The 21,616-nt window shown below is 44.0% G+C and overlaps 1 pseudogene; it reads left to right on the top strand.

Annotated features, from left to right (window-relative positions):
* Nucleotides 1-16,203, top strand: part of LOC110503747 — a 60,771-nt pseudogene extending 44,568 nt beyond the window's left edge.
* Nucleotides 16,204-21,616: the final 5,413 nt, after the last annotated feature.

Raw genomic sequence — 21,616 nt, 5'->3', positions numbered from 1 at the left:
CAAGACAAAGGAGATGATTGTGGACTACAGGAAAAAGAGGACCGAGCACGCCCCCATTCTCATCGACAGGGCTGCAGTGGAGAAAGTTGAGAGCTTCAAGTTCCTTGGTGTCCACATCACCAACAAACTAACATGGTCCAAGCACACTAAGACAGTCGTGAAGAGGGCACAACAAAATCTATTCTCACTCAGGAGATTGAAAAGATTTGGCATGGATCCTCAGATCCTCAAAAGTTTCTACAGCTGCACCATCGAGAGCATGGTTGCATCACTGCCTGGTATGGCAACTGCTTGGCCTCTGACCGCAAGGTACTACAGAGTGTAGTGCGAATTGCCCAGTGCATCACTGGGGCCAAGCGTTCTGCCATCCAGGACCTCTATACCAGATGGTGTCAGAGGAAGGCCTTAAAAATTGTCAAAGACTCCAACCACCCTAGACTGTTCTCTCTGCTACCGCACGGCAAGCGGTACCGGAGCACCAAGTTTAGGTCCAAGAAGCTTCTAAACAGCTTCTACCCCCAAGCCATAAGACTCCTGAACATCTAATCAAATGGCTACCCAGACTATTTGCATTGCCCCCCCCCCCCCCCCCCCCCCCCCCCCCCCCCCCCCCTCTTTTACACCACTGCTACTCTCTGTTGTTATCATCTATGCATAGTCACTTGAATAACTATACCTACATGTACATATTACCTCAACTAACCGGTGCCCCCGCACATTGACTCTGTTTCGGTACCCCTCAGTATATATTCTCGCTATTGTTATTTTACTGCTGCTGGTTAATTACTTGTTACTTTTATTTCTTATTCTTATCCGTATTTTTTTAAACTGCATTGTTGGTTAGGGGCTTGTAAGTAAGAATTTCACTGTTGTATTCGGCGCATGTGACTCATAACATTTTATAATATTTTAGGCAGGTTACCTTCGCTTTCTTGTGCACAGGAACTATGGTGGTCTGCTTGAAACACATCAAAATGGATGCTGTCAAAATTGGATTGAAATCAAATGGATTTACCCTGCTGTAAAGCTGCTTTAAGAGGGTGCTGGCCTCTCCCTCTTTTATTTAATAGCTGGACAGATTATGCCAGAACTGAAAAAGCAATTAAACTGTTTGAGCATCCTGTTGGCTTGCTGTGGCCTGGGCTGAGGTTTTGGTTGGGTGTCGGTCACCAAGAGGTTAGTGTGTTTGTGTGCGGGTGCGCGGGTGTGCGTGTGCATGTGTTTTTGGCCTGACACCAGTACACAGGGAAGGTAGGTCATTTTCTGCCCAGTGAGTCTAACTCGTTTAGCCAGTTCAATTATTCTGAGACATCATCCACTGGCAGAGAGGATTAACATTATGTGATATAGCATTATCTAAGGAGCATTGGTAGTTTTGAGCCGAGGTACAGTGTTTTCCCAGCCAGCCAAACTTACGTCTTCATTCTCTTCCTCATTGTTGTCTGGTGACTTGGTCAGATCTACAACCAGACAGATCCTTCAGATAGGAATTATCTGAGAGGGAGGGTTACTTCACCTCTCCTCTCTGAGCTCTGATTACTCATCATCAGGATATACATTTATGTGTGTGTGTGTGTGTGTGTGTGTGTGTGTGTGTGTGTGTGTGTGTGTGTGTGTGTGTGTGTGTGTGTGTGTGTGTGTGTGCGAGCCTTCAGGAGGATGCTCCTTGAGTTGTGGGATAGATGATATTAAGCCCAGGCTGCCCCCTAGAGGATATATCTACACATACAGTTGAAGTCGGAAGTTTACATACACTTAGGTTGGAGTCATTAAAACTTGTTTTTCAACCACTCCACAAATTTCTTGTTAACAAACTATGGTTTTGGCAAGTCGTTTACGACATCTACTTTGTATAATATATAAGTATATTTCCAACAATTGTTTATAGACAGATTATTTCATTTATTTTTCACTGTATCACAATTCCAGTGGGTCAGAAATGTACATACACTAAGTTGACTGTGCCTTTAAACAGCTTGGAAAAGTCCAGAAAATTATGTCATGGCTTTTGAAGCTTCTTATAGGTTAATTGACATCATTTTAGTCAATTGAAGGTGTACCTGTGGATGTATCTCTAGGCCTACCTTCAAACTCAGTGCCTCTTTGTTGACATCATGGGAAAATCAAAATAATTTTCCCAAAAGCTCAGAAAACACATTGTAGACCTCCACAAGTCTGGTTCATCCTTGGGAGCTATTTCAAATGCCTGAAGGTACCACGTTCATCTGTACAAACAATAGTATGCAAGTATACCATGGGACCACATAACTGTCATACTGTGCAGGAAGGAGGCGCGTTCTGTCTCCTAGAGCATAAAAGTGCAAATCAATCCCAGAACAACAGCAAAGGACCTTGTGAAGATGCTGGAGGAAACAGGTATCTATATCCACAGTATAACGAGTCCTATATCGACATAACCTGAAAGACCGCTCAGCAGGGAAGAAGCCACTGCTCCAAAATTGCCATAAAAAAGCCAGACGATGGTTTGCAACTGTACATGGGGACAAAGATCTTTTTGGAGAAATGTCTCTGGTCTGATGAAACAAAAATATAACTGTTTGGCCATAAAAAGGGGAGGCTTGCAAGCCGAAAAACACCATCCCAACTGTGAAGCACAGGGGTGGCAGCATCATGTTGTGGGGGTGCTTTGCTGCAGGAGGCACTGGAGGCACTGGTGGAGGCACTGGTGCACTTCACAAAATAGATAGCATCATGAGGTAGGAAAATTATGTGGATATATTGGAGCAACATCTCAAAACGAAGTTAAAGCTTGGTTGTGGCAAAATAGCTTAAGGACAGCAAAGTCAAGGTATTGGAGTGGCCATCACAAAGCTCTGACCTCAATCCTATAGAACATTTGTGGGCAGAACTGAAAAGGCATGTGCGAGCCTACACACCTGACTCAGTTACACCAGCTGTGTCATGAGGAATGAGACAAAATTCACCCAACTTATTGTGGGAGGCTTGTGGAAGGCTACCCGAAACGTTTGACCCAAGTTAAACAATTTAAAGGCAATAATACCAAATACTAATTGAGTGTATGTAAACTTCTGACCCACTGGGAATGTGATAAAATAAATAAAAGCTGAAATAAATAATTCACTCTACTATTATTCTGACATTTCACATTCTTGAAATAAAGTGTTGATCCTAACTGACCTAAAATAGGGAATTTTTACTAGGATTAAATGTCAGGAATTGTGAGAAACTGAGTTTAAATGTATTTGGCTAAGGTGAATGTAAACTTCTGATTTCAACTGTAATATCAAAGACCAGACACCTTACACATATTTACTATAACAGCTTCTATAGTTGAGCTACTTGTTATATTGGTGAATTCCTTCACATTATTATTATTATTATTCTCTCGCTATACTGTAAAAAGAAGTTTAAAAAAGAACAAATCGACAGAAAACACCACATATAAATTGGAGTCATAAGTCATAAGTTTACTTCACTCAAACTAACATGTGCCCCCCTCTCTCCACCCCAGGCCTTTTGAGCGCTCCCTGTCAGACCACTGGCTTCCTGTGGACGTGTACATTGGGGGGGGAAGGATCATGCTGTTATGCACCTGTACTATGCACGCTTCCTCAGTCACTTCTGTAGGGATCAGGGCCTAGTGGGACACAGGTACAGCAACTATTGTTCACTAGTCGATATCAATAGAACCATTGTGCCAGAAGGTTGAACCCACTTAGGGGTGAATCCTAACTTCCAATGAAGCTGAATTTTCACTTAGTCTCCCATTGACATCAAGTGAAAATGTTCACTTAAAAGTAAGTGGACGCTAACTGAAGAAGGCACCATTGGCAAAACGTCTTTGTAACGTCTGTGTAATTATCCCCTGCAGAATTATTATTTTTTTAAACAGCTAAATGAAATAAGCTCTTTGAATGTCCACTCCAGGGAGCCTTTCAAGAAGCTGCTGGTGCAGGGCCTCATCAAGGGCCAGACGTTTAGAGCTGCAGACAGAGGACAGTACCTGAAGAGAGACCATATGGACTTCACAGGTGGGCACAGCATGGTGGGGACTTTACACGCCTGCATTCACAGGTTAGAGTTAGTAGACATCCCTCACAGATGGATTCCTGAGGTTGCTCAGAGGTTTTACCTTGTCAGGTCCTAGAAGAAGGAATGGAGGAGCACCGTCTTAACCCTTAGCCTACAATTTCTGCGTCCTTGCGGAAATCAAATGAACATTATCAAAAAATCCCCATGAAAATATGTCTGTTTAAGCAAGAGATATCGCCCTTCTGCATCTGTGGTGAAAGGTGGTAGAGCTAAAGCGGTGTTTGTAAGACCATGAGACATCCCGAAAATCAGTCTTCTCACCAATGTCTGTAGCGTCCGAACAGTTTAGCCTACAAACTATTATGAGCATTCTAAGATTCTCACGAACACAGTGACCACAAGCCTCACAAGACTCGTCTGAAGTCGGTACAGCCTCCTCTGCCAACTTCTGTCTGTAGCGTCCGAAACTCTTTTAGCTACACACTAATATGTGTGAGGAAAGCTAACAGGCTGAGACTCTCACGAACATGATGGTGTTCTTTGTTTTTCTCTAGGATGCCCATAAGCCTCACATGACTTGTCTGAAGGTCCCCGGTACCAGTTTAAGATATTTATGGAAGTACAGTATATGGAGATGGTTTAGTACCTAAAATAAGGGGATACAGTGCCTTCGGAAAGTATTCAGACCCTTTGACTTTTTCCACATGTTGTTAACGTTCACGGCCTTATTCTAAAACGTATAAAATTAATAAAAATCCTCAGCAATCCACACACATAATGATAAAGTGAGACCAGGTTTTTAGAAATGTTAGCAAATGTTTAAAAAAAATACAAAAAAAAACAGAAATACCTTATTTACATAACTTTTCAGACCCTTTGCTATGTGACTCAAAATTGAGCTCCGGTGCATCCTGTTTCCATTGATCATCCTTTAGATGTTTCTACAACTTGATTGAAGGCCAGCTGTGGTAGATGCAATTGATTGGACATGATTTGGAAAAGTACACACCTGTCTATATAAGGTCCCAAAGTTGACCGTGCATGTCAGAGCAAATGCCAAGCCATGAGGTCGAAGGACTGAACTCTTTGGCCTGAATGCCAAACCTCACGTCTGGAGGAAACTTGGCACCATCCTTACGGTGAAGCATGGTGTTGTCAGCATCATGCTGTGTGGGTGTTTTTTCAGCGGCAGGGACTGGGAGACTAGTCAGGATCAAGGGAAAGCAGAACGGAGCAAAGTACAGAGAGATCCTTGATGAAAACCTGCTCCAGAGCGCTCAGGACCTCAGACTGGGAGGAAGGTTCACCTTCCAACAGGACAACGACCCAAGGCACACAGCCAAGACAACACAGGAGTAGCTTCGGGACAATGGCTTTGAATGGCCGGACTTGGACCCGATCTAACATCTCTGGAGAGACCTGACAATAGCTGTGCAGCAACGCTCCCCATCCAACCTGACAGAGCTTGAGAGCATCAGCAGAGAAAAATGGAAGAAACTCCCCAAATACAGGTGTGCCATGCTTGTGGTGTCATACCCAAGAAGACTCAAGGCTGTAATCGCTGCCAAAGGTGCTTTAACAAATTCCTGGGTAAAGGGTCTGAATACTTATGTGTTGAAGGAATTCTAAATTCCTCTGTTTTATTTCCCAATCAAAATAAACACTCTGTCAATGCATTCGAAGGGTTTGTAAGACCCTATATTTTATAAGAATGGACAGAGCCCCGGTCTTAAAAGTCAGGTAACAGCCTTTAATTCAAGAGAGTACTCCGTTCATACATATTTTACCACAGGTTATAAACTGAGAATGACGTCAGCGTTTTCTAAATGTTCCGTTTCTTCTTGACACTGGTAGAAAGGCTCTATAGATCTCAAGCCTTCCCCCCTCGCCTAGAGCCAAGGTCAGCCAGTGTAGATTAGCATTCTAGACAGTCTGGAGTCCGTCCCTGCCATCTGGAGATAGTTCATTCATTTGTACAAAGGAACAGACCGTCATTGTACTAAACTCCTGACTACATTATATTCAATACTGAGAGCAACAGAGAAAATTCATAATTTGTCATTATGGGGTACTGTGTGTAGATTGATGAGGGGAACAAATTATTGAATACATTTTAGAATAAGGCTGTAACCTAACAAAATGTGGAAAAAGTCAAGGGGTCTGAATACATTCTGAAGGCACTGTAAATACCTGATCATTCTTATATCTCTCAGATATAGGACAGACTCATCAGAACAAACTTACTTTTAGTTTTTTTTCTATCTCTTGTTCCAGGTATTGACTCTGTTATTCGCTACGTTTCTATTTGCTTATAGCAGTAATGTCAAATTCATCAAATAATTTTTTGATATATTTTTTTGATACCTTCTTAAAATTCTGAATCAAATAGCTAAATGATCCTTGGTATCTTAAAACAATTTCCCCATCCCCATGGCTTAAACAGGGCTTAGACTCTAGACAATCAATCAATCAAATGTATTTATAAAGCCCTTCTTACATCAGCTGATGTCACAAAGTGCTGTACAGAAACCCAGCCTAAAACCCCAAACAGCAAGCAATGCAGGTGTAGAAGCACGTTGGCTAGGAAAAACTCCCTATAAAGGCCAGAACCTAGGAAGAACCTAGGAAGAAACCTACACAGACTACACTCAATCATAGGACCTACTGAAGAGTTGAGTCTTAATTAAAGACTTAAAGGTTGAGACCGAGGTCTGCATCTCTCACATGGGTAGGCAGACCATTCCATTAAAATTAAGCTCTATAGGAGAATACCCTGCCTCCAGCTGTTTGCTTAGAAATTCTAGGGACAGTAAGGAGGCCTGCGTCTTGTGACCGTAGCGTACGTGTAGGTATGTACGGCAGAACCAAATCGGAAAGATGGGTAGGAGCAAGCCCATGTAATGCTTTGTAGGTTAGTAGTAAAACCTTGAAATCAGCCCTTGTCTTAACAGGAAGCCAGTGTAGAGAGGCTAGCACTGGAGTAATATGATCACATTTTTTGGTTCTAGTCAGGATTCTAGCAGTCGTATTTAGCACTAGCTGAAGTTTATTTAGTGCTTTTTCCCGGGTAGCCGGAAAGTAGAGCATTGCAGTAGTCTAACCTAGAAGTGGCAAAAGCATGGAGGAATTTTTCTGCATTATTTTTGGACAGAAAGTTTCTTATTTTTGCAATGTTACGTAGATGGAAAAAGCTGTCCTGGAAACAGTCTTGATATGTTCATCAAAAGAGAGATCAGGGTCCAGAGTAACACCGAGGTCCTTCACAGTTTTATTTGAGACGACTGTACAACCATCAAGAATAATTGTAAGATTCAAAAGAAGATCTCTTTGTTTCTTGGGACCTAGAACAAGCATCTCTGTTTTGTCCGAGTTTAAAAGTAGAACATTTGCAGCCGTCCACTTCCTTATGTCTGAAACACAGGCTTCCAGGGAGGGCAATTGTCGGGTTTCACCATGTTTCATCGAAATTTAAAGCTGTGTGTCAGCCGTATAGCAGTGACTGTTAACATTATGTTTCCGATTGACATCACCAAGAGGTAAAATATATAGTGAAAACAATAGTGGTCCTAAAACGGAGCCTTGAGGAACACTGACAGTTGATTTGTCAGAGGACAAACCATCCACAGAGACAAACTGATATCTTTCCGACAGATAAGATCTAAACCAGGCCAGAACTTGTCCGTGTAGACCAATTTGGGTTTCCAATCTCTCCAAAAGAATGTGGTGATCGATGGTATCAAAAGCAGCACTAAGGTCTAGGAGCACGAGGAAAGATGCAGAGCCTCGGTCTGACGCCATTAAAAGGTAATTTACCACCTTCACAAGTGCAGTCTCAGTGCTATGATGGGGTCTAGACTTAAGCATTTCATATACATTTGTTTGTCTTCAGGAAGGCAGTGAGCTTTTTCAATTTTTTTTGAGAGGAATGGGAGATTCGATATAGGCCGATTTTAGTTTTTTTTATATTTTCTGGGTCTATGTTTGGCTTTTTCAAGAGAGGCTTTATTGCTGCCACTTTTAGTGAGTTTGGTACACATTCGGTGGATGGAGAGCCGTTTAATATGTTCAACATAGGAGGGCCGAGCACAGGAAGCAGTCTTTCAGTAGTTTAGTTGGAATAGGGTCCATTATGCAGCTTGAAGGTTTAGAGGCCATGATTAATTTTCATCATTGTGTCGAGATATAATACCAAAACACTCTAGTGTCTCCCTTGATCCTAGGTCCTGGCAGAGTTGTGCAGACTCAGGACAATTGAGCTTTGGAGGAATACGCAGATTTAAAGAGGGGTCCGTAATTTGCTTTCTAACGATCATGATCTTTTCCTCAAAGAAGTTAATGAATCCTCTCTTGAGGAATGTTGCTTTTTAGTTAGCTTTGCGACAGTATCAAAAATACATTTGGGATTGTTCTTATTTTCCTCAATTAAGTTGGAAAAATAGGATGAACTTGCAGCAGTGAGGGCTCTTCGATACTGCACGGTACTGTCTTTCCAAGCTAGTCGGAAGACTTCCAGTTTGGAGTAGCGGCATTTCCGTTCCAATTTTCTGGAAGCTTTCTTCAGAACTCAGGTATTTTCTGTATACCTGGGAGCTAGTTTCTAATGACAAATGTTTTTGTTTTTAGGGGTGCGACTGCATCTAGGGTATTGCACAAGGTTAAATTGAGTTCCTCAGTTAGGTGGTAAACAAATTTTTGTCCTCTGACGTCCTTGGGTAGACGGAGGGAGTCTGGAAAGGCATCTAGGAATCTTTGGGTTGTCTGAGAATTTATAGCAGGACTGTTGATGATCCTTAGTTGGGGTCTGAGAAGATTATTTGTTGCGATTGCAAACGTAATAAAATGGTGGTCCGATAGTCCAGGATTATGAGGAAAAACATTAAGATCCACAACATTTATTCCACTGGACAAAACTAGGTCCAGAGTATAACTGTGGCAGTGAGTAGGTCTGGAGACATGTTGGACAAAACCCACTGAGTCGATGATGGGTCCGAAAGCCTTTTGGAGTGGGTCTGTGGACTTTTCCATGTGAATATTAAAGTCACCAAAAATTAGAATATTATCTGCCATGACTACAAGGTCCAATAGGAATTCAGGGAACTTTGTGAGGAATGCTGTATATGGCCCAGGAGGCCTGTAAACAGTAGCTATAAAAAGTGATTTAGGCTGCGTAGATTTCATGACTAGAAGCTCAAAATATGAAAATATCTGGGGGGGTTTTTGTAAGTTGAAATTTGCTATCATAAATGTTAGCAACATCTCCGCCTTTGCGGGATGTGCTGGGGATATGGTCACTAGTGTAACCAGGAGGTGAGGCCTCATTTAACACAGTAAATTCATCAGGCTTAAGCCATGTTTCAGTCAGGCCAATCACATCAAGATTATGATCAGTGATTAGTTCGTTGACTATAACTGCCTTGGAAGTGAGGGATCTAACATTAAGTTGCCCTATTTTGAGATGTGAGATATCACAATCTCTTTCAATAATGGCAGGAATGGAGAAGGCGAACACCGCCATGTTTAGTTTTTCCCAACCTTGGTCGAGGCACAGACACGGTCTCAATGGGGATAGCTGAGCTAACTACACTGGCTGTGCTAGTGGCCGACTCCACTAAGCTGGCAGTTTGGCTAACATACTGCTGCCTGGCCTGCACCCTATCTCATTGTGGAGTTAGAGCCCTGTCTATGTTCATAGATAAGATGAGAGGTATAGAGGGTTAAAAAACATATTTGTTCATTCTTGTCCTCTGAATGTTTTTCTGGATTTTTTTTTGTAGCTTTTCTCCTCCTCTTCCCATTGCTTGGCAACTGGGTAAACACGAACACTGGCTCCGTTCATGGAGGTGAGGCTTTATAGCACTCTGTCTGAGGGCTTCCACACTGGACACGCACACAAATTAGTTCTAGCCCTGAGTGAACAGACTGATCAAGGGATTGACTGAAAGATCGTTCATGTCTATCTGTCTGTATCTCAGGAGGCTTTTTTTGAAACTCTTTTTCTTCTACTGTCAGTATTTGTTTTTTTACATGTACCTGCAGGCAAATCTGAAACGGCACCCTATATTGTGCACTACAAAAGTAGTAATAGAGTGCCATTTCAGACAACGGACAGTTTGCTGTAGATATATAGAGGTGTCCAGTGCTAACCATTGCCTTGTCTCCTGTGTCAGGTGAGGAGCCGGTGCTTGTGGGAAGTAAGGCCGGGCTGCAGGTGACATGGTAGAAGATGTCGAAACACAACGGCCTGGACCCTCAGCAGCAGTATGGCATCGACACTGTCCGTCTTTACATCCTCTACACTGCTCCCCCTGAACAGGTCATCCTCTGGGACGTCAAGAGTGAGTTACACACACCCTGTGACCCCCCCCACCCTACCCCCACTCTACCCAAACAACCATAGACTGTGTGGCATAGCATTATTGATTTTGCAGTCAAATTACTGTATGTTGTGGGTGTTCCTAAACACAGAAGTCCTGGTTTCATTATTCTATTGTTTGTGTTGTACTACCCACCTTTACCAGTAGGTGTCACTAACTGCAGTCACTGTAGATGACTGAAACTGCCTTATCACACTCAGACCTTATACCTGAATATGTAAATGCATTGAACATTTGTATCATCTGGGTCTTCTTACGTGTGACATCTGAAATGGGTGTTTGTCATACCAGTATTAGTGTCTCTATGTTCCCGCTGCGGAGCTTGTCATCAAATGTTCAATTAGTGCTGCAGGTTTCACTTGAAGTGTGAATATGACACTGGAGGCCTCCCGAGTAGAGCAGTGTTGCTGTGCCACTAGAGATTCTGGTTGGAGTCCAGGCCCTGTCGCAGCCGGCCGCGACCGGGAGACCCATGGGCTGGCCCAACGTCGTTCGGGTTAGGGGAGTGTTTTGCTGGCAGGGATGTTCTTGTCCCATCGCTCTCTAGCGACTGCTGTGGCAGGTGTAATGCACGCTGTCTTGGTCACCAGGTGTACGGTGTTTCCTCCGTCACATTGGTACAGCTGGCTTCCGGGTTAAGCGGGGATTGTGTCAAGAAGCAGTATGGCTTGGTTGGGCCGTGTTTCAGAGGACACACAGCTCTCGACCTTCGCCTCTCCCGAGTCCGTACCGGAGTTACAGCGATGAGACAAGATTTTAACTACCAATTGGAAAGTGCAAAAAAAGGGATATTTTTTTTCCTCTATAAATAAATATAAAAAATAAGAAAAGATTGACACGATGCTAGCTATAGCACCTTATCGTATTGCATGAGGAATTATAGGCTACATCCACACTATACATTTTAGCCTCAGCGCTGCATAACAGGAGAAGCTGCTGTTGTCATGTCATCCTGGGATCTATATGGTAACCTGAGACCACTCTCCGGTCTGGCGGCCCAGAGAAGCCTAGCGGGTGTGAGGAGCAGAGAATGGAAATTGATTTGATATCCAATAGTGACGCTTTCACACTTTATAAATAGCTGCCTTCTGTTCCAACTCCCTCAGTGCGGTCGGTGGGGTTTGATTCTCTTCTCGCCCTTCAGAGTCCGTGCTGTTAAAGGGCTCTGTGCGCGTGTGTATGGCCCAGCCCACCCTAAGCCCCCCCAAAGCACCGGCCATCCTTTGATCCGCCCTCTGTCTTTGACCTTCTCCCAAAGGCCCGTGCCAAAAGGGTTCTCTTTCCCAGAAGACTTAGCTGTGGAATGTTCACATGCACAGCCTTCTTGTTTTTAAACACAGTGTGAGCCAACCAGTTCAGAACCAATCAGAACCATATATAGTGATGACATGGTGAAAAGGCTTTTATCCTCTGGTCCTATTGTTGTTTTCCATTCATCACCATGAACCATCACAGGCAGCTGGGAGGTCCTCCCTGATGTGTGTGTGTGTATGTGTGTGTGTGTGTGTGTGTGTGTGTGTGAGAGAGAGAGACTCTCACAGAGACAGACACTCTCACAGAGACACACACACTCTCACAGAGACACACACACTCTCACAGAGACACACGCTCTCACTCTGAGAGAGGGAGAGATTAGGATGCCACTGTGACCAACCTGTCTTGTGTTTACAGGTCACGTCACAGAGGACTTCCTCCTGAATGCAGCCATCTCTCGACTCATGGGAGTGGACACTCTCTGTGAGTGGACATTGTGTGCGTGCGTTCATTCTGATCTCTGACGTCTTTTTCTGTTCCTCTTAGAACGTGTTGTCCTGCGTGCTGCAGCACAGTGTGGAGTTTGAGGAGGCTCTGTCCACGCTGTGTGTGATGACCACTCACCTGGTCTCCGAACTCTGGGCAGGTGGGCCACCACATTGAGGGAATTAATAAATAAATAATGGACAATAATATGAATGATATTGGTTTGTATCAAAAGATGAATGATGTGTCACATGATGTATTGCTATGACGATCCCATTCCAGAGAGGGAAAACTAATAGTCTGCTACACTCCTAGTCAGACAGAGACCGACTGGAGAGGACATGAAAGGACCGTCTGGAATGATGATGTGGGTTTGGAAAGAATCCAACAGGAAGTTACCTCAGGGTGTCATGTTGATGGGGCCTCTTATCTAACACGCAAAATGCTCTGCAACGCCCTGGTGATGTCATCAGAGTCCATTGAGATAATTTGTTTGTGTGTGGTGTACCCATGTGAATACTTCAAGAATATGAGCTGATGAACCAAAATTGACATGAAAAGCTATGCAAAGGTCCAGGTCTACGAGTTGAGTACACAATAAATTCACAGGAATCTCCTCCAGAATGTGATTGTGACCAAATATCCCCTGACCCAAACTGAGAATCCCCAGCCCTATCACATGAACAATGTAGCTGATGCTGAGTCAGGACAAAGGTTGACCCATGTGACCTGATGGTATAAAAATAGCTGGAAGAGGAAGTGTCCCCTCTACTTTCCAGTAGAACATCCCCCTATTGTCAAACACACAGAAACAAGCCCTCTATTGAGGGGATGGAAATCTGGGCTGGGGGCTGAGAGTAGGGGCTAGGGGGCTGAGAGTAGGGGCTAGGGGGCTGAGAGTAGGGGCTAGGGGGCTGAGAGTAGGGGCTAGGGGGCTGAGAGTAGGGGCTAGGGGGCTGAGAGTAGGGGCTAGGGGGCTGGGAGTAGGGGCTAGTGGGCTGGGAGTAGGGGCTAGTGGGCTGGGAGTAGGGGCTAGGGGGCTGGGAGGAGTGGGGGGCAGGGATCGGGAGTAGGGGCTTCTTGGGAAAAGGCAGGAAAAGGCAACATCCTCTTGCTGATAGCCACAGTCAGGGAATTTGAGGGATGAACATGGACAAAACTCTCTCTTTATCTCTCCATCTCTCCCTCATAGACAGAAAAAAGGACTAGAGTAAGTTAATATCCTTCATGGAAGCCCCTGTGGATCCCCCCCACATTAGCGTAAGGAGGCGGTGGGTGGGCAAACCGAAGGACTGTTGTTAATCCTCAATCTGTAGGGAGCTCTTGAAAGCTTTCCTGTAAAGCTCCATAGAGTTTTCAAAAATTATGAATGTCCCTTATTACATGAGGCATGACCATAGATCACTGTGGTGAGATGGTCCGTCAGTGTGGTGAAGTTGTGTGTAGGCTGAGTGTCTGTAAAGTACTATAAAGGGCTATAAAAAATAAAATATGATTGGTGGATTGATTCCTAGTTTGTGATTTGTTGTCTTCCCCTCCATTCAGGGCTGAGCCAGGTGAGGAACCCCCTGAGCCCTCTCCTTTCCCGCGGAGGAGACGTGCTGCAGCAGCCTGGGCCAGGTGAGGAACCCCCCGAGCCCTCTCCTCTCCCGCGGAGGAGACGAGCTGCAGCAACCTTGGCCCACCCCAGACCCTCTGTACCTGGAGACCCCTGATACCCTGGAGCTGGTTGTACGGGTGAGGCTGTCAAACGCACACTACCACCCGGTACTCAAGGGAAAGGGGCATACCTAGTCAGTTGTACAACTGAATGCCTTCAAATGAAATGTGTCTTCTGCATTTAACCCAACCCCTCTGAATCAGAGAGATGTGGGGGGGGGGGGGCTGCCTTAATTGACATCCATGTCTTCGGTGCCCGGGGACCAGTGGGTTAACTGCCTTGCTCGGGAAGAATGACAGATTTGTACCCTGCACCTTAGAGACTTCTGCCCTATGTGTACATAGTCATTGAACAGTGGTCACTTAAATAATCTTTATATAATGTTTATTGTTCTGAGACCGTATTGTTCCGAAATCATTTATTTTGATTGCTGAGAAATTAAGCTAGTTGATGACTTACTTTATCAGTACATACTGTATTCTCAACATATCTCATCCATATAACTACTGCTGAAAATACCTTCCTACTTATATACTGTATATTGTTCATACTGTCTATGCACACCACGTGTTTATATTCCAGACCTTGTTCTTCTTGTTGGGGGGGATTGTTTGTTTGTGTGTTTGTGTGTTAGTGTTGTACAGTTAGAAACTTACTGCACTGCTGGAGCTAGAAACACAAGCATTTCCCCACACCTGCTTTAACATCTGCTGATCTGTGTATGCAACAACTAAACAATGTTTTGATTTGACACACACACACACACACGTCTCACACACTCACTCCCCTTTCACTCACACACATGCCAAGGCACACACCCCTACAGAAAATTATACAGACTGAAATAAAATGCCACACACTCAGACATACTCTTGTGTATACTCAAAATGGCACTCACACTTCCTTGAACCAAAACAGCCGTAGCCCCATTCATGCGCTCACTCGCTGTAATTTACACAGAGCATATGATCATATGGCTTGATGGGGAAAGTGTGTGTGCGTGCGTGCGTGCAGCCCAGGGTGCCTAGGCAATCAGCAGGCAGTCCAGCTGTGGTGGGCAGGGTCAAAGATGAAAGTCTCTGAGAGATCCCTGCTGGGGGGAATCAGAGTCCTCACACACACATCTCGAAACATTGACTCCGATAATGGATAATGGCCAGCTAAAGACTGCGTTCATCTGAAGTAGATGTTTTCCTCCTCTCATGTCCTGTCCCGTGAGGGAGCTGTATAATCCTTTCAAACACTCATTAAGGAAACACAACCATTTGCCTTTCCACAGTCATCCCCCCCCACACAGACAGAGTAACACACACACACACATATACTATTGACCCTTTGGCACCTGTATGATGCTGGTGTTGGTTGGGATCTGGTCTGAGGCCTTGATATGTGTCTGAGGCCTTGATATTCCCCAGCCTAGCGGTGCTAACCTCCATCTCACTGGGACTCTGACAGACTGAGGCCTGGGTAAGGCCCACAGAGCAGGCCAACACGCACTCTCTCGCTCTTTTGCTCTCTCTCACACACAAAAGTACACACATGCACTGACTAATTATGAGCATATCTTAACACACACAAATATACAGATACCATATGCACACACAATACACACACTCATAATTGGGAGAAAGCTTGACCCAAACAGACACACACGCTGATACACAAACATACAAAGACTGGAAATGAGGAATAAAGGTTCCTCCTACTCAGCTGTAGAGGATCTGACTGCCCAGCCCATTTTCACCACAAGCTGGCTGTTTTTAGACAGCTCAGGTTACTGAAAGGAGAGAAGGAAAGGCATATACATGTTCTATAGTCCCTGATGTAATTAGAGCGCTTTCGATGCAGCCACAGCCTCCACTAAGAGTTGTCTCAGTCAGTGTACATTATTTAATATGTCTGGACCAAAGTTTGCTCTTACTCAATGTTAACTAGCGATTTAGAGTGTTTAATGGGATGGATGTCAAAGTATTCAGGTTTGTACTCTTAACCTTTTGGGTTTTCTCTCCTCCCTTCCATCTCTCCCTTTCACCTCTCAGATCAACAACAAGGTGTATGGGACGGTGTTGGTGCCTCAACAGGTGGCCCAGGATACGGAGCAGGTACGGGCGCTGGTTCTGGGGAGCAAGCTGGGACAGCATCTCCTAGGATACCGGACCATCAAGAAGGCCATTCTGTTCCATAGGACCGCCCTCATCAACTTCCTCATAGAGTAGCGACCACTCAATCCTGGATGCTGATTGGTGGACTGTCATGTCAATCAGAAGACCACTGCCACTCACAGACTTAAAGGCGGGGACATCATGTGAATGGAAGGATGAAAGACTATTTGTAAATTAAAACAATAAGTAGTATCAACAGACATTTTTGTAAAAAAAACTACAAAAAAATATCTTTGTGAATAAAATGATATATTTTCCATTTGGTCTGATCTTTTATGAAATGTATAAAGCTGAATAGGAACGTGTGGTGTGCTCACAGTATGTGCTATAGAACCTACAGAACATAGTGCTGAAACTAGCATCATGAAAAGCTGATGAGTGAAATAGAACATCCATCTGTCAGTTGTGAAACCAGGAGTCATACACTGAGACTGGAAGTGTTTTCAGACTGGATGACATGTGTATCACTTTCCCCTTGTCACCATGGTGACACCAGACCCTACTCCTGTGCAGAGAGTTGTTTTGCGATTTGAAGTCACCATGTTAACATACGGTCATGCATGGTTACGAGGTGATATGGCTCCAGTGTGTCTCTAACATCTCTCCCCAGCTATTCAACAGGTGAGTGAGGGTTAAGTCACATAGAGTCCACTGATAATGTGATGTGATTAGGTCCCACTCATGTTGGCCTCTCCCTCAGTGGCGTCCATGTTTGAACAGAAGTGCTGAGGAACATTCCAGGACCTCTGGCCTCAGTGGGAACACAATCACGTTCCATTCAGAACACTAATACCATAACCACACAGAACTCCATGTATGTTGTTGAGACAGACTGCAGCAGGGACAGGGACAGATAAGACAGGGCTTTGCAGACAGAGTTCAGTGTGTTATATCGGAGGGCATGTTGTCCGGTCCTCTGGCAGTCTATGGGGGTGCCACAGGGTTCAATTCTCGGGCCAACTCTTTTCTCTGTATATATCAATGATGTTGCTCTTGCTGCGGGCGATTCCCTGATCCACCTCTACGCAGACGACACCATTCTGTATACTTCTGGCCCTTCCTTGGACACTGTGCTATCTAACCTCCAAACAAGCTTCAATGCCATACAACACTTCTTCCGTGGCCTCCAACTGCTCTTAAACACTAGTAAAACTAAATGCATGCTTTTCAACCGTTCGCTGCCTGCACCCACATGCCCGACTAGCATCACCACCCTGGATGGTTCCGACCTAGAATATGTGGACATCTATAAGTACTCCAATCTAAAATCAAATCTAGAGTCGGCTTTCTATTCCGCAACAAAGCCTCCTTCACTCACGCCGCCAAACTTACCCTAGTAAAAATGACTATCCTACCGATCCTCGACTTCGGCGATGTCATCTACAAAATAGCTTCCAATACTCTACTCAGCAAACTGGATGCAGTTTATCACAGTGCCATCCATTTTGTTACTAAAGCACCTTATACCACCCACCACTGCGACCTGTATGCTCTAGTTGGCTGGCCCTCGCTACATATTCGTCGCCAGACCCACTGGCTCCAGGTCATCTACAAGTCCATGCTGGGTAAAGCTCTGCCTTATCTCAGTTCACTGGTCACGATGGCAACATCCGTAGCACGCGCTCCAGCAGGCGTATCTCACTGATCATCCCTAAAGCCAACACCTCATTTGGCTGACCGTTCCTTCCAGTTCTCTGCTGCCTGTGACTGGAACGAATTGCAAAAATCGCTGAAGTTGGAGACTTATCTCCCTCACCAACTTTAATCATCTGCCATCTGAGCAGCAAACCGATCGCTGCAGCTGTACATAGTCCATCGGTAAATAGCCCACCCAATTTACCTACCTCATCCCCATACTGTTTTTATTTATTTACTTTTCTGCTCTTTTGCACACCAGTATCTCTACCTGCACATGACCATCTGATCATGTATCACTCCAGTGTTAATCTGCAAAATTGTAATTATTCGCCTACCTCCTCATGCCTTTTGCACACAATGTATATATACTTTTTTTTTTACATTTCTACTGTGTTATTGACTTGTTAATTGTTTACTCCATGTGTAACTCTGTGTTGTTGTCTGTTCACACTGCTATGCTTTATCTTGGCCATGTCACAGTTGTAAATGAGAACTTGTTCTCAACTAGCCTACCTGGTTAAATAAAGGTGAAATAAATCAAAAGGACAGGGTGAGTCAGACAGAAGGTGTTGATTCCAGTCTGAAACTGTCGTTACGAGAACAGAGGAATTTGACTGACGTCTGGAATCACAGCTGGTATTCTGGTCTGATTGATGATGTCATCAGTGTATTGGCCAATGGATACAGGTTGCGGCTGGGTTGGATTGATGAGGTCATAGGAATGGGACAGAGGTACATGAAGTGAAGAGGACACAAGATATTTGAATCCAGTCTCCCCTTACCACAGCCCATTCATTGCCGGTCATTAACATCATCTATCAGTGAGCCACCTCATGGCTTGTAAATGGGACTCTCCTTCCCTGTCGTGTATACCCCAGTGACTGAGCACAGAGTCCTCTGTCTAACATCTACTGACTAGACCCATTACTGGTTCTAAGTGAGTCACTCAGATCATGTTGCTGGCAGGACGTTTTATTCCAGTAGCAATTTAAAGGGTCCAACACAACATGGACAGCTCCCTTCAGCAGGATTAGACATGCATTCTGAGCAATCAGGAAGTTGTCATTTGATTACCGGACTCTATGTGATGTGCCAGTCTCAAGATCAGTCTGTCAGTACCCATCTCTTGTTCCATCCTGACCTTCTATGGTCCTTTTATATGAATTGTATAGCCTAATGTCTGTTTTGATGTTACTCCTTTTGTCTCTTACTGTTGATAAACATACTTTATAATGTATGGTCTGAAACTCTGGGTCAGCTCAGAGAAGGAGAAGCCTGTCTGTCATTCTATTATGATGTTGTTTTAGATTTGACACGGTCGGACAGTGTGATGTGTGATCAGGTGGAACATTTAAATTACAGGGAATAAGGGAGACGGATTAATATAGGGGAAGGAGGGAAGATGGTTGCTTTTAAAGAATGGCAGAGGCTGAGCGGTGTACTATAGGAAGCCTTTCTGCCTCAGTGACCTGACCTTTGACCCAGACCCCCTGGACATTCCATGTGTATCTCTAACCATCAGGTGGACAGGAAATTACTCACAGGAGAGACAGAATAACAGGAAGCTAGAAAAATGACCAGGAATTAAGAGATGAGCTAAGGACCAAAGGCCCTTTTAGAAAACAATTCCCCCACAATCCTTGAAGTAGTTGCAGCTGATTTGACGGAATGGGCTTGGTGAAAGCGTTTTTCACTCAATTTTAAGTTGGATACTTATTAGCTGATAATGACTGGCTGAGATACCATAATGGTGCAGTTTCGAGCAGTAATAAGCAGGTGTTGTCCTAATGTTGCAGTAATGTAGTCAGGTTGATGCGAGGGAGAGCTGTGACACACTGGTCTGAACAGGACAAGAGACTTTGTTAATGCAGAAGCTGGCTTGAGCTTTGATTGGTTCTCTCTAACATTGTTTTTTTCCCAGGGGGGTTGAAAACTCTCATTGTTTGGATTTGAAAATCCAACAGTTGTATTGAAAGGGGGCGGGGCTCATGGGCTGTGTGTTGCTGACCATGTGGGTGTTTGAGTGAGAAACACAAAGGCGAGCCAATCAGTCCCCTTCATTATCGACTCATCTTGCCTACAACATCATGGAGCCTTCCCAGACTGATGTGAAAAAGACTTTGAGTTAGGTGTCAGCCAGACTAACAGTAATCAGCAGTTATAAGCAGTTATGACCTGTTGAAAATGACTCAAGCTGAACTGAGTACTTGATTTATTTTTTAGTTGACAGACACCATAGCTGTTTTATGAGAAGGTAAAAACATGTTTTATTCTCATGGTGTTACAAGTGAAATAACAGAACCCAACCTATACATTCTAGCCCTATCATTCAGTCCTATCAGTGTTTCTCTTTTGGCACATGTGGTGTGTTTTGTTTCACACTGCTGAGGCATGACTCAAGGCTGTGTGGGATATGAGGGAGATGGTTGTGAATCGTTATCAGCCACCTGATTCCCTCCCCTTTCTCTCTCAGTGTTGTTATTGCTCCTTTGCCGTTACATTCTCTCCCTGGATCCACAAGTGTTCTAGCCAGAAATCCACACTGAATATCACACAAATGTAGTGAAATGGACACACTTGCTAGCCAACTTCAATAGCTTTCTCATGGTGTTTTGAGCTCCTTGCACACTGCTTTCGTGGAGGAGAGAGACACTAAGCAGGTTTCCATTGACCCAGGTTTATTCGACAAAAGCGTTGCAAAAAAAATAAAAAATCATTGCGCCATCTAATGGAAACGGCAGATATATAAATAGTAATAGTTCGAAAACAGTTTTATACGTTCGACGGGTGGATTTATTTTGTCTAACTTTTTAAAAACAAATTACGATGAAAACGCTGTTTTTAGAATACATGATGATTGACGAATAATTCTAAAGGTACGCGGGGCACATGATGTCAGGTAGCCTAACTATAAACTCCACTCCACATTTAATTCTAAATGCCTAGCCTACTGCTTGCTAAACACATTCGCTTTGCCTGACTTTCAAGACTGCCTGAATTGCTTCGCTTTGCTTTTCTGGTTGGCCTGGAAGTTTCTCCATCCAATTATTTCAGATCTGCAAGTTTCACATTGGCACGGGCCATTGCAATATGTGAGCACATGAGACATTAGAATATGGCAAATATAGTCAATTATTGCATTATATCCATGCTGACTTTCGCGGGCTACCTAGACATTAATAGGTGTCAGGACATATGGGCTGTGGCAATTTATTAATGTGCAATTTACCTAAATGGGCAATGGAAACACTTCAATCACTACATTTTTATTCGACTGTATAGGTTTTTGCTAGGTCTTTTTTTTTATAGGTATGACGTCATTACGTCCAGCTGTTTTTATCGACACACAAGTTAGTTACATGGAAAAGCACCATAGCAGGCAATTGTCGCATCTATTTTCTATGCAAACTTTCTAAATGTCGACAAAAACTATCTCTAGATAATTTAATGGAGACAGAGCTAGTGTCTCAGAGGAAGGCTTGTGATAGTCATTTGTGATTAAAAAAAAAGTCAGGTATTACTTTATGCTCACATAAATACATTTCATTGCCCAGTTATCATACAGTATATTGACACAGTTCAGACCAAAATTCCCCTGAACACACATTTAATTGTGTTAGCAACAGCCCCCGAGACATTTGACACTTTCATCAGCGCAGCTGTTTCCATGGCTACTGTAAGTCATTAAATAGGCAACAATATTTCACTGTGACTCAACTACCAGAGGAAGACCACAATCCTAGCAGCAGGCCCTCTCCAAAGACTTACAGGCCTACATTAACATAGTCTTTAATGGGTTTGAAAGTGTCCCTGCCCCGATCTTGACTTGGTGGAAACTAAAGGGTGGAGTATGTGTGAGCAAGGGTGGAGTATGATGGATAGTCACAAGCATTCTCCATTTCACTAGGCTGATTCTAGCATGCTTAATTGTTTGAAGGGGATAAAACATAATAGCCTGGTACAACCAGACTGATCTGGCAAACTGTATATACTGTATAAGCTCACCAAATCAGTGTGGTTGTACGAGG

This window comes from Oncorhynchus mykiss, chromosome 3 (assembly GCF_013265735.2).
Source record: "Oncorhynchus mykiss isolate Arlee chromosome 3, USDA_OmykA_1.1, whole genome shotgun sequence".
NCBI classification, from domain to species: Eukaryota; Metazoa; Chordata; class Actinopteri; order Salmoniformes; family Salmonidae; genus Oncorhynchus; species Oncorhynchus mykiss.
This window is presented reverse-complemented; position numbering and strand designations above follow the sequence as displayed.